Source organism: Aptenodytes patagonicus, chromosome 20, assembly GCF_965638725.1.
Source record: "Aptenodytes patagonicus chromosome 20, bAptPat1.pri.cur, whole genome shotgun sequence".
Classification (NCBI taxonomy): domain Eukaryota; kingdom Metazoa; phylum Chordata; class Aves; order Sphenisciformes; family Spheniscidae; genus Aptenodytes; species Aptenodytes patagonicus.
Genome location: NC_134968.1, coordinates 8,393,443 through 8,410,181, shown reverse-complemented (window position 1 = coordinate 8,410,181; position 16,739 = coordinate 8,393,443). Strand labels below are relative to the sequence as shown.

The 16,739-nt window shown below is 53.9% G+C and overlaps 1 protein-coding gene and 1 long non-coding RNA gene across 2 annotated transcripts in view; both read right to left on the bottom strand.

Moving 5' to 3' along the window:
• Positions 1-16,739, bottom strand: part of LOC143169279 (M1-specific T cell receptor alpha chain-like) — a 342,482-nt gene that overhangs the window by 306,323 nt on the left and 19,420 nt on the right. The gene's annotated exons all lie outside the window — the stretch shown is intronic.
• LOC143169285 (uncharacterized) lies at positions 5,383-15,004 on the bottom strand. Its single transcript, XR_012996874.1, has 3 exons — positions 14,877-15,004; positions 10,500-10,605; positions 5,383-5,910 (listed from the first exon to the last, which is right to left on the bottom strand). It is a non-coding gene; the product is annotated as an uncharacterized LOC143169285 (long non-coding RNA).

Genomic DNA, 16,739 nt, shown 5'->3' with positions numbered 1-16,739 from the left:
ACCTTCCTCTATTACTTGTTTGCCGGTGGTAATATCTAATGCAACGGCCTTCTACTGCCATTTACCGTTTACCCTCTTTGCTGAAGCATCCCTAAACCAAATGTTTTCTGTTGGTGTACCCTCAGTGAGGGGCGGTGCATCCAGAATGGGTGAAGGTTTAAAAGGTTGTTGTAACGCTAAAGGGTCTGTGTTTATGGCATCTGCAATTTGGAAACCTTAGTGTGTCCTTCAGTTAGTTGCGTATTTTCTGCAACTCCTGTTAGGTAGGCATACCATTTTCTGATAGTGGGGTTTTGTGCAACTCCTTCTGGGGGAGCAGTCCCCTTTACGATTGCTTCTAGCAAATTAAATGGTCCTCTAGTTTGCACAGGTTGTCCCTGATGTATTTTCTCAACTTGTTTAACTGCTCGGACTAAAGATAAAAGTCCCTTTTCCCATTCAGAGTATCGTTGTTCTGTTTCTTTAAATGCGGTTGAGCTAAGCAATAAAGGTCCTTTTGGCCCATCGGGGCCAGTTTGGAACAGGTTACAGTAAGTAGCGTGTCCAGCGAAACCCCATTCGGCTATAATAGGGTAGCGGGGGTGTACCAGTGACTGGTATAGAATCATAGAATAGAATCATAGAATCATTGAGCTTGGAAAAGACCTCTAAGATCATCGAGTCCAACCGTCAACCCAACACCACCATGTCCACTAAACCATGTCCCTAAGTGCCTCATCTACTCGTCTTTTAAATACCTCCAGGGATGGGGACTCCACCACTTCCCTGGGCAGTCTGTTCCAATGTTTAACCACTCTTTCAGGAAAGAAATTTTTCCTCACGTGCAATCTAAACCTCCCCTGGCGCAACTTGAGGCCATTTCCTCTCGTCCTGTCGCTTGTTACTTGGGAGAAGAGACCAACACCCACCTCGCTACAGCCTCCTTTCAGGTAGTTGTAGAGAGCGATGAGGTCTCCCCTGAGCCTCCTCTTCTCCAGGCTAAACAACCCCAGCTCCCTCAGCCGCTCCTCATAAGACTTGTTCTCCAGACCCCTCACCAGCCTCGTTGCCCTTCTCTGGACACACTCCAGCACCTCAATGTCCTTCTTGTAGTGAGGGGCCCAAAACTGAACACAGTATTCGAGGTGCGGCCTCACCAGTGCCGAGTACAGGGGCACGATCACTTCCCTCCTCCTGCTGGCCACACTCTTTCTGATGCAGGCCAGGGTGCCATTGGCCTTCTTGGCCGCCTGGGCACACTGACGGCTCATGTTCAGCCGGCTGTCGACCAGCACCCCCAGGTCCTTTTCCGACAGGCAGCTTTCCAGCCACTCTTCCCCAAGCCTGTAGCGCTGCATGGGGTTGTTGTGGCCAAAGTGCAGGACCCTGCACTTGGCCTTGTTGAACCTCATACAATTGGTCTGGGCCCATCGATCCAGCCTGTCCAGGTCCCTCTGCAGAGCCTTCCTACCCTCGAGCAGATCAACACTCCCGCCCAACTTGGTGTCGTCTGCAAACTTACTGAGGGTGCACTCAATCCCCTCATCCAGATCATTGATAAAGATACTGAACAAGACCGGCCCCAGTACTGAGCCCTGGGGAACACCGCTCGTGACCAGCCGCCAACTGGATTTGACTCCATTCACCACAACTCTCTGGGCCCGGCCGTCCAGCCAGTTTTTGACCCAGCGCAGAGTCCACCTGTCTAAGCCGTGAGCCGCCAGCTTCTCGAGGAGAATGCTGTGGGAGACGGTGTCAAAGGCCTTGCTGAAGTCCAGGTAGACCACATCCTCAGCCTTTCCCTCATCCACTAGGCGGGTCACCTGGTCATAGAAGGAGATTAGGTTGGTCAGGCAGGACCTGCCTTTCATGAATCTGTGCTGGCTAGGCCGGATCCCCTGGTTGTCCCAAATGTTTGTTTTTAATTCTTCAGTTAAAGTTTTCACCACCTCTTTATGTTCTAATTTCCAGTCCCAGGGTTTGCCTTTCCGTCAGGGTGAATATAATGGACAGGAAATGATAGAAAATCCAGGTACATGCTTCCTCCAGTATCCTAAAGTTCCCATTAATTGTTGTAACTCCTTCCTTGATCGGGGCATTTGCAGTTCTTCGATTTTTCTTAAGGTATCTGGAGGAATCGCTGCAGTGCCTGCTATCCACCAAGTACCTAAAATTTTACTTCTTGGTCCAACATTTTCCGGGTGGAATCTCAGTTTCTGCTTTATTTAGTGCTTGCCATAGTGCTGCTGCCGCTTCCCCCACCTTCTCAGGGGAAGTTCCTCCAATCAGAATATCTATATATTGTACAGTTTCACTTCTTGGGGGAGTGAGGCTGTCTGTAAAAGTTCAGCAAGTACGGCATGAGCAATTGTAGGTGAATCTTTACACCCCTGTGGGAGTCTGTTAAAGGTGTATTGTACTCCCTCCCAAGTGAAAGCAAACTTCTCTTTATCCTCCTCCTTCAAGGGAACCATAAAGAACATACCTTTTACATCTAGCGCCGCCATCCATGGGTGTGCAGCTGCTTGCAAAGTAGCCTTAAGGTTGCAATGTTTGGTACAGCAGCTGTTAGCGGGGCTGTATTGGCATTCAGGTGCCCATAATCGACTGTTAAACGCCACCTCCCGTCTGGTTTCCAAACTGGCCAGACAGGTGAGTTATAGGGGGAGTGGGTTCTGGAGATAATTTGTCATTTCTCCACATCAGCTATGACTTCATAAGTTCCATTTCGTGCCGCAGCAGAAATTGTATATTGCGGTACGTTAGTAATTTTTGACTCAGGGAGGGCAGGGGCTGTGCGAAGTGCGCACTGCGGCCTCCCGATTTCTACCGGGGTTGGGATCGGTGTTTGAGCCAAAGGACCACACGCTGCCATTCGGCAGGCGCCAGGTTCAGCCGTTTAAAACATCGAAACCTAAAATATTTTCATGATGACCGTTAATTGCAAAGCGAGTAGTTGACATGCGCTTCTCGCCTGGGAGCCATAAATTGACCTTGGCAGTTTGACACTCAACACTCGCTCCATTCACACTGGTAATCTTAACGCTTTGCTGTCTGGATTGCACGGCCAGCTTCTCAACACCTTGTTGTGTTAATATTGGAATTTGTGCTCCCGTATCTATTAAAAACTTCACCAATTGTCTCTGAGGGCCAACTGGAATTGGGGGGTTAGGGACGGTAACCTACCAATAACCTTATCCGGTTCAGGTTTGCATATCTCCAAGAATGGAGACTACACAGCCTCAGGTTTTCACACACAGTGACAAATCCCCCCATAGCATTTTCTTCTCTACGCTAAACAAACCCAGTTCTCTCAGGCTCTCCTTGTATGTCAGATGTTCCCTCCCTCATCTTCATGGCCCTTCATTGCATTTGTTCCGGTGTGTCCATGTCTCCCCTGTGCTGGGGAGCCCAGAGCTGGGCGCAGTAGTCCACAGTCCCGCCAGTGCTGAGCTCAAGAGCAGTCCATCCCAATGGGCAAGGAGTCAGGTGAAAATGCCAGGAGGCCTGCATGGATAAACAAGGCTAGGGAAAATGCAGGCCCACTGCTGAATGGGACGGGGAACCGGGCGACGCAGGACATGGAAAAGGGCTGAGGTACTGAAAGTCTTATTTGCCTCAGTCTTTACTAGCAAGACCGTCCTTCGGGAATCTCAGGTCCCAGCGTCCAGGGGGAAAAGCTGGAGCAAGGAACATGTACCCTTGCACAGACCCATTGTCTTAATGTAGAATGCTTTAAATTTGCTCAAGCACGATTCCCACTTCACAAACCCATACTGACTGTCAGTGAGGAAAGAGCCCCAGGCACCGGAGCAGAGATTTTCCTGCTGCCCCTGGTGAAGACCATGGGGACACAGGTTGCCCCCCTGCAGCCCATGGAGGACCACGGTGGAGCAGATGTCCACCCTGCAGCCCGTGGAGGACCCCACGCCAGAGCAAGTGGATACGTCCTGAACGAAGCTGTGACCCCATGGAGAGCTCACGCCGGAGCAGGCTCCTGGCAGGAACCACGGTCCTGTGGAGCGGAGACCACGCTCGAGCCCGTTTTCTGGAAGGACCTGTGCCCCACAGAGGACCCATGCCAGAGCACTCTGTTCCTGAAGGACTGCACCCCGTGGAGAAGACCCATGCTGGAGGAGTTCATGAAGAACTGCAGCCCATGGGAGGGACCCGCGTTGGAGAAGTTCCTGAAGACCTGTCTCCCATGGGTGGGACCCCACGCTGGAGCAGGGGAAGAGCGTGAGAAGGAAGGAGCGGCAGACAACGTGTGATGAACTGACTGCAACCCCCATTCCCCGTCCCCCTGCACCACTGCGGGGAGGAGGTAGAGAAGTCAGGAGTGAAGTTGAGCCTGGGAAGAAGGGAGGGGTGTCAGGAACGTGTTTGTATACTTGTTCTTATTTCTCATTACCCTACTCTGATTTGATTGTCAAGTCAAGTCTGTTTTGCCTGTGACGGTAATTGCTGGGTCATCTCCCTGTCCTTACCTCGACCCACAGGCCTTTCACTGTATTTTTTCCCCCTGTCCAGTTGAGGAGGGGGACTGGTAGAGTGGCTTGGAGGGCACCTGGTGGCCAGCCAAGGTCAACCCACCACACCTTGTCCACTTCTTCCTCCTGATCAGGTGAGCTGTAGTAGCCACCCACCACAATGTGACCCATGTTGATCTGCCCTCTCTCTTTCCTCAACAGCCTGGCTCCATCTGCTACAGTACTCCTGTAAGCTACTGCAGAGCATCCCCATGATCCCATAGCTCTGCAACCAGGCCATGGAGGAAAAACTGGGCCATGTTGGACAGGAGCCCAGCCTACGTGCACTAACCTGCACTTCACCATACACCCTCTGAAGTTCCCAGAAGAGATCCTCTTGGACCATAAATGGTCTCAGCCCTTCAACCACGCTTCCCTTCACTGCCTTTTACTGCAAGCATGCCAAAGGTCTGTTTCCTGCACCTGCCATTGCACGACACCCACCTCTGGTTAGCGGCTGCTACAAAGAAATGCTGAGAAGTCTGCATTCTCTGTCAGTCGGGTTTTGGTCAACTCTGCTGCAGACCTGCTCCAGGGTGAGCCTAGCGCCACAGTAATACGCTGCTTCATCCCCTTGCTTTGCTGCCTCGATCTGCAGTGTGAATCTGTTCTGGGAGCTCTCCACTGTTCCCTTCAAGCGATCCTGGAAACCTTCTCCATAGGCATCACCCTCCCGGAAAATCCAGTCCAGGGAGCCACGTGGCCCCTGTCGGTACCAGAACATGTAGTACCTGCTCATACTGTCTCCACTCATGCTGCACTGGAAGGTGACTCCATCTTCCTCTCGCACGGTTTCACGTCCCACCTCTGAGAAGGGGAGAGTGACTGAGGTCCGCAAATCCCCTCGGTGTGGATTAAGGTGAGATAACACTCAAGGTTCATACACGAACATCAACTTTAATGGAACGAACACTCTATGAGCATCAACCCTCTGTGTATTAATATGTCACATAAGCCAAGTGGCTTTATGAGAAGTTGAGGTAGGCCTTGTGTTAATTAGCAGCATCAAGGGCAAAGAGCGAGAACGGGGGGAGGGGGAGGGGGGGAGAGAGAGAGAGAAAGCTGGGAAGCAAGAGAGAGAGAGAGAGAGATCACTAATCCTGGATCCAGCGCTGAACCTGCCAACGGGGGGTGTCAGTGTGGAGAGCGCCCCAAGGAGGCTCGTGTGCGCCCCTATTTATTGGCCCCAGTCCAAGGTTTCTAGAATCTTCTCTCACCTCAGCTTCAGGAGTGGTTGAGACATTAGTCAGTCAAGGAGAGTGACACTGGGCCCCTCCCCGTGGCTGGCTTCTGGAGCTTTCTCTGGGGGCATTGTCTGTGCTTACAGCACAGTCATTTGGAGCTCATCCCTTTCACCACCCCGTGGCTCAAACACTCCGAGGTCCTCTTCGATGGTGGTGATCTGGACGTATCACAGAGAGGAAGAAATAGGAGAGAAGGAGCAGCGAATTAGGCACCTCATTACAGTAAAGCTGATAGCTAGACCGATTAATATTAACAAAAGCATTACTAAAGCTTCCACTATCCAATCCCGCCATCCCGTAAGTCTGAGGGTTTTGAGCAAAGTTGAAATCCACGAGGCATCAATTCCCCTTCCAATCACTCGGTAACATTGATTGGAAGAAGTCTCCTGTCTTGGCTGTGATTTCCTGCATCTTCTGACGTGCTGCTTCGATCGTGGTCGTAGCATTGTGTATGTTAACGCAGTATTCTCCAGCCGTATGGTCTAGCACTCCACACACACCTTGTTCTTTAACTAGCAGCATGTCTAAGGCTAAGCGGTTTTGCAAGGCCATCTTTGACACCTGTTGTGCCTGTAAATTTAATTCTCCAAAAGCATGTGCGGTGTTAAACTTTCTAACACAAACTGGTGTCTTTTAAGGGTTACATATGGGGTGAGTATATATTCTAACATCAGAGATGTTGTCATGCCCCAGGTGTAATAATCGGGTATTCGGACTCCATGCACTGCCCACTCAGGTGCAGATTGGGGTGTTTGAGTATCTCGTTTCTTTCAGGTGTACCCAGAATTAATAAAATCAAATATTTTGGAAGGGCACATTGATGGAATCCCGACAGCACAGCGTAAACCTGCCAGTTCGTGTACATGTACGTGTGAGTACATCTTCCCACCTGAATATGCCCAAAAGGTACCCTGAGGGGCTGGATATTTAGCAGTGGAGCATGTTGATGGGTCGTAGGATTCGGCTAGTTTGCTTTCCCCTTCCCACGCAAGATTCCACTTTGTTTTGTGGGTAAGCGTAACCCCGCATTTTAACACGGTTTCTTGATTGATCATGTTTCCATAACACATGGGATCTCCAGGCTTAAATCCTGGTACCGAAAAACCCCAACAAATACACGTATCTCGAAGAAAGATTTGTAGTTCTGGTACATACCAGGTTTCTATTGGATCCCACAATAATGAGTCACAGCTAATTGTTCGTGAGCAATTCATTAGAGGATTATTTTCATAGGGTAGGGGATTTATTTCCCGTCTATCAACTATATTATCTGGATTGGATAAGAAATGCTTAAAGGGCCAGGCATATTCATAACGAGAACGATCATGGTGGGCGTAGCCACCCCGTTTATTAGGAATTTGAATACACCAACCACGGGAGAATGGGACGTTATATTCATGACGTAGGGGTTTCACCGTGAGATGGGGAGTCCCACCTCCGTACCAGATTACAGGGGATTTCCACCACCAGGGACACCACGTCCATTTCAGTACAAGATTGCAAGGGATCTTCACTTCCTGGGGACAGGAAGTCCAGTTCTTTCGGGCTGCGAGGGCAGCGCTTGTCGTTCCCTTACAGAGTTGTTGCTTCCAACAGGTAGCATTCCACAGGTCTCTCCACGTCGTGTTAATTGGAAATAGGTAGGCCACTGGAGAGGGTGTGTACCAAGTTGTCCCGCTATATTCTTGGAATGGGGATGAGTCCGCTCCCCACAAACATTTTCCTTTCCCTTGTGTATTTCAAATGCACTTTTGGTTTATTATTTCTAGCTTCGAATTTAGAATTAATGAAAAATTTAGCCAAATAATGGCAAATTTAAATCCCGCTGACGCAGATGTGGGGAGGTCTACGCAAAGACCTTGGTCTCTTCAATTCCAGATTCGGGTAAAACCAGTAATCAGCTCCCATGCCAAGTTGGGTTGGTTATTCAAATTCCCAGCTGGTTGAAACAAGATTATACATTCACAAAGCAAGAATATAAACTTCTCCCACACCATCTTTCTCTAGTAAAAAGCAAAACAAGCTTAATAAAATCAGACAAACAATGCAAAGAATGGCCCACTCAACAACCAAAAACATAAGTCCCACGGTGGGCTGCTGGCAACTTGCAAAATATATTCATAAAGACGAACAATAATTAATAGGATGGGACAATCCATCGGGTATGGATTCGGTGGTCCTTCCCATGTGTGTTGGTGGCCACCCAAGTATAGAGATTGAGCAGCCTTTTTAAGGTTAAAGGCATCGCTCCCACTGTTGGTAGGTCCACCAGAAAGGGTTGTCCTGGATAATGGAGCGGGTTCACAGGGTCCTTAGCCTCCCTTTTTCCAGGGAGTATGGACGGAGGCTTGGGACAGAATGTGGTGAGTCGTGGGCACCCGTTAATTCCCCAGTGGCTATTAACTTTACATACTGCATCTGATAGTCGCTGTGCCCACCCAGGTTTGTGAGGTTTCAGAGCCCGCTTTAAGAGTCCGTTGGTGCGCTCGACAATGCCGTTTGCCTGGGGGTAGTATGGAGTGTGGAAGATCCACTGTATTCCTTCGCCTCGTGCCCACTCTTGAACCACCCCGCAGTAAAGTGGCTTCCATTATCCAATTGGATTGATTGGGGTTTGGGTAGATAACTGAACCATAACTTTAAACTTTTTACAGTATTGTCTCCCCAAGTCATGGGCCCTCCTCGTGCCCGTCTCCCTCCTCATGGGCCCTCATGAGGGACCCTCATGCGTCCCGCAAACGGTCTTGTAGTTGTACTGCATATAGTTTCAAAGAATCAGGCAAACCTCGGATCAGGGGAGTCATTCTGTCGGGGTTAGCAATTAATAACATCGGGGAAGGTTGTTGAGGGACTAAATGTCTATCATGCATTAGCTGAAGACAAGCAGCCTTCTGCAAACTCTTGATCAAATAGTTTGTGGTCAGGGTTTCAATGCATACGGGATCTCCCCTTTCCAAGGGGTCTAGACCCCCTGCCCAATAGGCAGCTCGTTGGGTTAACAACCACGGCTCCCTGGGGTCATCAGTAGTTAGGAAAACCCCTGGCCCCCAGTACCCCTGGCCTCATCTTCCAACAACAGGACTCGGTCACCACTGGTCAGCGATACCCTCCATACATATTCTGTTTCAGTTTCTTGGGCCAACCTGGTATATTTTTCCTGGATTTTTGACATTTCGGCCGCCAAGTATGGCACCGTCTGGGTGGTAATTTGTGGAGCTCCCCCACCTTGGCCGTCATCAGTGGTCTCCGTTTTAATCACTGGCCTCATCACCACTTCCCCATTCTCGGGGTAAAATATTTCGCGTTCAATTTCTAGCTCTTTAATCAGATACAAGGGTCTTAGGCTCTGTTTTTCGGCCATCTGTGCCAAGCTTGTAAATCCCGGCACACTATCCGGAACAGAAACAAGATCTGTCCGGTTGGGAGATTTTTGTCCCTCTTCCTCTAATTCGGACCGTAAAATTTTCTCTCGGTCCAGTGCATCTGACAGGGCCGCATGGAGTCGCTGAGTAGTATTACGTTCAGCGGCTACTTGACCCTGCAGGGTTTTTATTTCTTCTTGTAAAGATTCAACCATTTCATCATTAGTTCACTTAACCAGGTGCCTCTCCTTCTGGGCTGCCACTAGTGCTGCTCCCAACACAGCACACACCATGGCTTTCCCTTTCCCAGTCGCGCCTTTTGTTCCTTCATGAGTGTTGTAATTTTATCCGCTACAGCTTTCGGGTCGTGCCAATTAATATGGGCCCATGCCATTCCAGGTGGGAAAGGGCACGCCTTATGTTCCTTTAACTTTTCAATAACAGCGGAGCAATCAAGCACCAGCATTTCCCGGGCAGTCATGGCTTGCCACTGCTTGAACCTCTCCTGGCTTATCGCTGACAGGTCACTTCCCGGCTCTCTCCGCCCGCACGCACCGGATGGAGAGTCAGTATCCCGTAGGATACCAGCAACACTGAGGGGACCCTGTCCGTGACGCCAATTAATATGTCACGTCCCACCTCTGAGAAGGGGAGAGTGACTGAGGTCCGCAAATCCGCTTGGTGTGGATTAAGGTGAGATAACACTCAAGGTCCATACACGAACATCAACTTTAATGGAACGAACACTCTATAAGCATCAACCCTCTGTGTATTAGTATGTCCCATAAACTAAGCGGCTTTATGAGAAGTTGAGGTAGGCCTTGTGTTAATTAGCAGCATCAAGGACAAAGAGCGAGAAGGGGGTGGGGGAGGGGGAGAGAGAGAGAGAGAAAGCTGGGAAGGAAAAGAGAGAGAGAGAGAGAGATCACCAATCCTGGATCCAGCGTTGAACCTCCAACGGGGGGTGTCGGTGTGGAGAGCGCCCCAAGGAGGCTCGTGTGCACCCCTATTTATTGGCCCCAGTCCAAGCTTTCTAGAATCTTCTCTCACCCCAGCTTCAGGAGTGGTTGAGACATTAGTCAGTCAAGGAGAGTGACACTGGGCCCCTCCCCGTGGCTGGCTTCTGGAGCTTTCTCTGGGGGCATTGTCTGTGCTTACAGCACAGTCACTTGGGCCTCGTCCCTTACAGACAGCCAGTTCCCTGATGTGTTGCTCCAAGGCCATCCCCTTGCTTTGCTGCCTCGATCTGCAGTGTGAATCTGCTCTGGGAGCTCTCCACTGTTCCCTTCAAGCGATCCTGGAAACCTTCTCCATAGGCATCACCCTCCCGGAAAATCCAGTCCAGAGAGCCACGTGGCCCCTGTCGGTACCAGAACATGGAGTACCTGCTCATACTGTCTCCACTCATGCTGCACTGGAAGGTGACTCCATCTCCCTCTCGCACGGCCAGTTCCCTGATGTGTTGCTCCAAGGCCACCTGGCCAGTGACTGCTGCAGAGTCAAACAAGCCATGATCACTCTGAGATTCAGCAAAGGTCAGGGCAACGCTGGTGGGGGCACTGTGATGGCACTGGACCAGAGGTAGGACGAAATCCTTCTCTTTGAACCCAGCTGGCAAAGATGGGCAGAGGAATAGAGGTGGTACCAGGAATCAGGGCTCACGAGGAGGGAGGCCCCACGTTTCCCTCCCTCCTTTTCCCTCTCAGACAGGGAACTTTTCCTGATTTTTCCCATTTGAAGCAGGAAGGTTTTGCACCAGGGGGGAAAAATCCCTTTGTCTTTGCCAAGCTGGGATGATGAGGAACCCACTCTCCTGTCCCTGAAACTGCCCTGCAAGTGCCGAGGAGGGACAAGGACCTCTCACAGGCAAGTGGGGCTTGGGCCCTATGCTACCATCCTCAACCTGCTCTTTGCAAGATGCGTTACCCCAGGAGCAGAGTGCCGGTCCAAGGGCAAAGCATTAGGCCCCCAGATGTGGGAGTAGCAGGTAGGTGCCCTGCCTGTCCCCACACTGCAGGGGAGGCAGGCTGGACGGTGGTGCCTAACTCACGGCTAGAAGAGGAGGTGGGCTGTTCCCGCTGTGCTCTGCAGGGATGGCTGGGGGGGTAGAGCTGGGGGCCAGGCCAGGCTGCAAGCTGTCACCACAGCTCCACAGAGCCGTGCAGAGCACAGGCGCATGCTCAGTTCCTGTGGGGCATCAACCCTTCCTTTCACTTACCTACGATGGACAATAACCCCCCACACATGGCAGTCCACATGGCCAGGCCCGCTCTGTCTCGCCTCTCTCCAGCTCCTCTCTGCCTGCAGAACAGTTCTGCCCACATCGTCCCTGTCTGTGCCTCTGTGACTGCAGTCACTCCTAGTCCCTCCTAGCCACTCCCTCGGTCTATGACAACAGGGAAGGCGAGAGGTGGGGGCTGGAGGAGCAGGAGAAGCTGAAGCTGTTGGTGCACTCCCAGGTGTCTCTCACCCTGCAGGGTGCAATAACAGAGCACTCGCTTGGCAGGGAAACCTCCGGTGGGCAAAAGGTGATGTGTGGCTGTAGAGCCACCCTCGACCTTCCTTTGAGGAAGGACAGCAGGGTGCTGCCGGCACTTCGGAGCTGGCCCTGGGGGTGGCACATTCTCCTCCCACTGGCACCCTGTCCTTTGCTGCTGCTGAGCTGCTGCTCCCAGGTAGGACCGCCCCGAGCCCAGGTCTGCTTGGACAGGGTACCCCTGGGCAGATGTGCTCCCCACCCTGCCCCCTCTGCTCTGGCCCAGCACACTACTCCTCCACTCGATCCCTTGTCTTGACACTTCTCCAGCTGCTTCTTCCTTGGCAAGGGCCTCCCAGAGCCCCCAAGCAGCAAAGGACCTACAGGGCTGTCAGCAGGTGAGACCTGGGTTGTCCTTGGTGCGGAAGTTCTGGGAAAGATGTGCAGGCCCAAGCCTCCCAACCTATCTCCCAAAACTCACGTGCACAGGATTCAGCAGGCACCAGGCTGCTGGGGCTGCTCAGCAGAGCAGGGACACTCCCTTCTCCGTTCTCATCCTACGCAGCAGGAACCCAGAGCTCCCCCTAGGACCTTTGCAGCCACAGGATGGCACACCTACTGAGCCCTGACAAAGCGTCACCACCTTGATGGGTACCACCATTTGGGGGAAAACTGCCCACTCCACAGTGGCCCTCCACACTGCCCCTCCACAGACTGTCTGAAGCCTTCCCCTCCCCTCTCTTTCCCTGGGTGCTCCAGCCTGGCCCCGTGGGGAGGGGATCCCCAGGACAGGGGTGGGAAGGGGAGTTGCAGAGAGTAGAGGAACCCATTGAAACTGGAGGCTGGGAAAAGAAGCAGGGGGATGCAGGCCAGGGTGGTGTAGGGTGCCCCAGGGCCACTTGGGGCTACCTGGGTCCTACGTGGTAGGACATGCCGGGTTCCCTATGGCCCCCAAAGCCATGCAGGGCTGGAGTGGGATTCTGGCCCAGGGCACCCTCCATATCCCTCCTTGTTGGGGGCCTCACAGAAACCCATGCTGGCCATCAGCATACACACGTGAGCAGATATGCAAATGGAGACAACACTAACGACAAAGCAAAGAGACTATTCATCATGTCTGGGAGAAAAGACACTCAGCAGCTCAGCTCGTGCTCTCGCACTACTCTGGGGCTCCCTCAACAACATGAGGTTTCAAAAGACACTTCAGCCCTGGATTTCCATGTTCAAATTTCAGTTCTTCAAGGCTTGTTGAGCTGCTTCCTAAACAAACCTCTTTCTCTGTTGCTTTCTGCCTGTCAGAGAGACTTGGGAATATGGAAGAAGGTTAACAACATGTTCATGGTTTTGTGTGTGCTTGTGGGAGACGCTGCTGCTGCTGCAGCACCTGTGTGCCCATTTCTGGGAAAGCCAGCCCACACTCTTCCTGAGAAGTCTTCTTGCAGGCAACCCCAAAAGACCTGGCTGGATTCAAACCCCCTCCTTCCAGTTCTGCCCTGGCCCTGCCTCTGTTTCAAGCACTGTGCCCTTTTCCAGCTCGCTGGTGCTGCAGAAATAGGTGGCCGTGTCTGCAGCTGATGGCGAGAGCACTTCCAGTGACAGCTGGTTCCTGGAGAGATCTGCAGAGCTGGTCACTCGGGTCTGGAAGGATGAAGCAGTGTGCTGGAGTCCCGCAAAAGGATACTGCAACACTATACACTGCAGCTCTCTGCCAAGAGTCTGACCGATCCAGTCCCAAGCGTAGCTGCTGTCGGTAATGAGTACACCAGAGATGTGGCAGGTAAGCATGACAGACTCCGAGACCTTCCCTACCATGGGCCCAGAGGCCTCTGTCTGCACCGGTAGACAGGATGAACAGGCAGGAACAGCTCAAGCAAGTGCTTCAACTACTCCACTGCCTCCCTGGGCTTCTGCTTGTGATCTCCAGGATCCAGCAGCTGCAAACACACATGCTCACAAGCTCTTGCTCCCGTTACAGTCTCAGATCTGGGAGAGAAGCACAGAATTCCCCATTCTCCCAGTGAGCTCCCAAATGACCCTCTGTACTTTCCCCATTGCCTCTGCTCACTCCTCAGGCAGCAAAACTGATGGGCTCGACTGAGTTGACCTGAGCCATGCTCAAAACCAGAGTAGGGCTATTCACACACCTCACCACTTGGGCCATGACTGGGTACCCGCCCTACCGGGAAATGATGGAAACAGCAAAACTTGTTCCCAAAGGCAAAGCGGTTTTGGAGCGTGAGAGGAGTGAGGATTGGCGTGAGACATGGGAAGAAGGCAAGCAGAAGGGTTAGAGCTCATTTGGGGACACAAAAAGGTAGCGCGTCCCCGTGAGAATCAAACCGTATGCTGTAACTACACAACTCTCTGAGAGCAGCCCTGAACAAATGTACCAACGCCCCTGCCTTCCAGCTCCGAGGCCCAGAGCCGGGACCCTGGCAGGAGGTTTGTGTTAAAGCTCAGCTGGGTTTCCTGTCCCCGTGTGAACAGCGCAGAAGTAGCGGGCAGAGTCCCGGGGGCGCAGGGCACGCAGGGACAGAGATGACTCGGACCGGGAATTGTCCCGGGACACCGTGGCTCGACCCTGCACTGACTGCCCGTACTTCTTTGTACCCCGGTAGCTAATGAAAGATACCCACTCGGGTCTTCCATTGGGTGCCTGACGGTACCACCAAATCTCATAGTTCCCGAAGTTGAAGCCGGACCCGTGGCAGGAGAGGAGCACGGAGTCCCCGGGCGCTCGCAGCCCTCCGCCGGCCTCCACCAGCCTCAGCTGCGCCCACACCCCTGCGGACGGACAGCGCAGGCAGCCGGGCAGGGCGCGCCCACGGCCCGATCAGGACGTTCACCCGACGCCCCGGCGCCCCCCGCCCCGGCACAGCGACAGCCGACACCCGCCTCTCTCCCGGCAAACCCCCGCGCCGGGGCAATGCCCCGCCTGCCCGCCTCGGGGCTGAGCCGCGCCCGCTCCCGACACTCCGGCCCCGACCCGCTGCCCGAAAGCCTCCCCCTCCCTCACTCCCTCCCTCCCTCCCTCTCCCACTCCCTCTCTCCCCCCCTCCCTCTCCCCAACCCTCTCCCTCTCCCTCTCCCACTCCCACTCCCACTCCCTCTCCCTCGCCCGCCCACCCCACCCGCTCCCCGCTAAGCAAGGCGAGCGCCAGGCCACAGCGCGCCCGGCGCGGGAGCAGCCGCGGCCCCGGCGCCCCGGGACGGGCAGGGCCGCCCGCGGGCAGCCCCAGCCCCGGGCCCAGCCCCGGGCTCGCTGCCCTCCCCGCCCGGCTCTCACCTGCCGGCCCCGCGGCCAAGGACAAGGCCAGGAGCCACGGCCCCAGCCCGGGCGCCATCACGCCCTGCCGCGCCGGGGACGGCCGGGGCCGAAGGGCCCGCCGGGAGCCGGAGAGGAGCCGAGCGGAGCCGCGCTCGGGCCCGCTCCCGCCCGCCCCGCCGGCTCGGCCCCTCGCCGGGGCAGCGCCGACGCCTCTGCCCGCCCCCAACAGACCCGGCCCGGCCCCCCGGTGCCGCGGCCCCTTCGGCGGAGGAGAAGGGGGGGCGCGGGGAGGGGCGCGGGGCAGGGGCGTCGGCAGAGGAGGAGCGCGGCGCCCCGGCAGACGAAGGCTCCTGTCCCTTGCCTCCCAGCGCGGCTCCGGCGCTCTCCCGGCTTGCCGCCCTGCCGAGCCCTGCGGACGCGCTGTCGGCCCGCAGCGTCCCCTCGCAGGACCCTCCCCGTGCCCCGCACCCCCAGCCCGCCCTGGCCTCACTCCCATCCACTGCCCGCCGGGACCAAGACACAGCGGGGAAACGACTTCCCACACTCCTGACGCCTTGCGCCACGCTCCTCCTTTCCACACCGCAGAGCTCCCCCTTCCCCACCACCACTGCAGCCCCGCAAGCCCCGGATCATTCCTCCCACGTCTTGGAACCTATTCTTGCCCTTGTTTCCTGCTGGGCTGTACAGCTGTCCTGTGGGTGACCAGTGACACCCGGCTACGTCTGCTGTGCCTTCCACGTTGAAGAAACAGCAGAGGGAGATGCTAGTAGGGAGCTGCTGGGGCTGCTGGGACCTGCTCGGGCTCTCAGGAACCGAGTCTCCTTGTCATACTTCCTGGAATGGGAAATAATCCCATGGACACGGGAGTCTGCGTAGCCAGAACTGCTCCGTCTTAGCTACCGCTGCCCTGCCTGTACCCTTGTCACCCCTACCTTAACCCCAGTCTATGCTCCAGTCAGAGCCCTGTTACTCCCTTGGCACTGGTCTGGCCTGTGTCAACCCTGAACACAAAAGCTGAGATGTGGTAAAGAGAAAGTAGTTGTAATTGCCAGGGCACCCTTGGGTGTCTTTTCCTGTCATTCCTGCCAGGACACAAGAAGGTGCCCTTCAGATCCAGCGTGGTGATACCCAGTGTACTGCCGTTATGGTTGTCCTGGTGGGAAAATGTCTTGTGGGCGACAGGACCTATATGGCTTCAGGAGGCTCTCTGGCCTGTTCTATGGGGAGAACAGGACAAGCTGAGTCCTGCCTGGGCTCTGGGCTGCTGTTGTGGTTTAACCTCAGTCGGCAACTGAATGCCACACAGCCGCTTGCTCAGTCCTCCTCCCCCCCCCCACCCGGTGGGATGGGGGAGAGAATTAGAAAAGCACAAGTGAGAAAAACTCATGGGTTGAGATAAAAACAGTTTAATAATTGAAATAAAATAATAATAATAATAATGTAGTAATAATAATAATAATAATACACAAAGCAAGTGATGCACAGTTGAATTGCTCACCACCCGCCGACCAATGCCCAGCCAGTCCCCGAGCAGCGGCCCCCCCGGCCAGCTTTCCCCAGTTTATGTACTGAGCATGACGTCACATGGTATGGAATGTTCCTTTGGCCAGTTTGGCTGTGCCCCCTCCCAGCTTCTTGTGCACCTCCAGCCTTCTCAGTCTGTAGAGCATGGGAAACTGAAAAGTCCTTGGCTAGTGTAAGCAATACCTAGCAACAACTAAAACATCGCTGTGTTTTCAACATTATTCTTATCCTAAATCCAAAACACAGCACTGTACCAGCTACTAGGAAGGAAATTAACTCTATCCCTGCTGAAACCAGGACAGCTGCGCAAACCAAATTACCTTTGGGTCCCCAGTGCTACCAAACAGTGAGCACAAC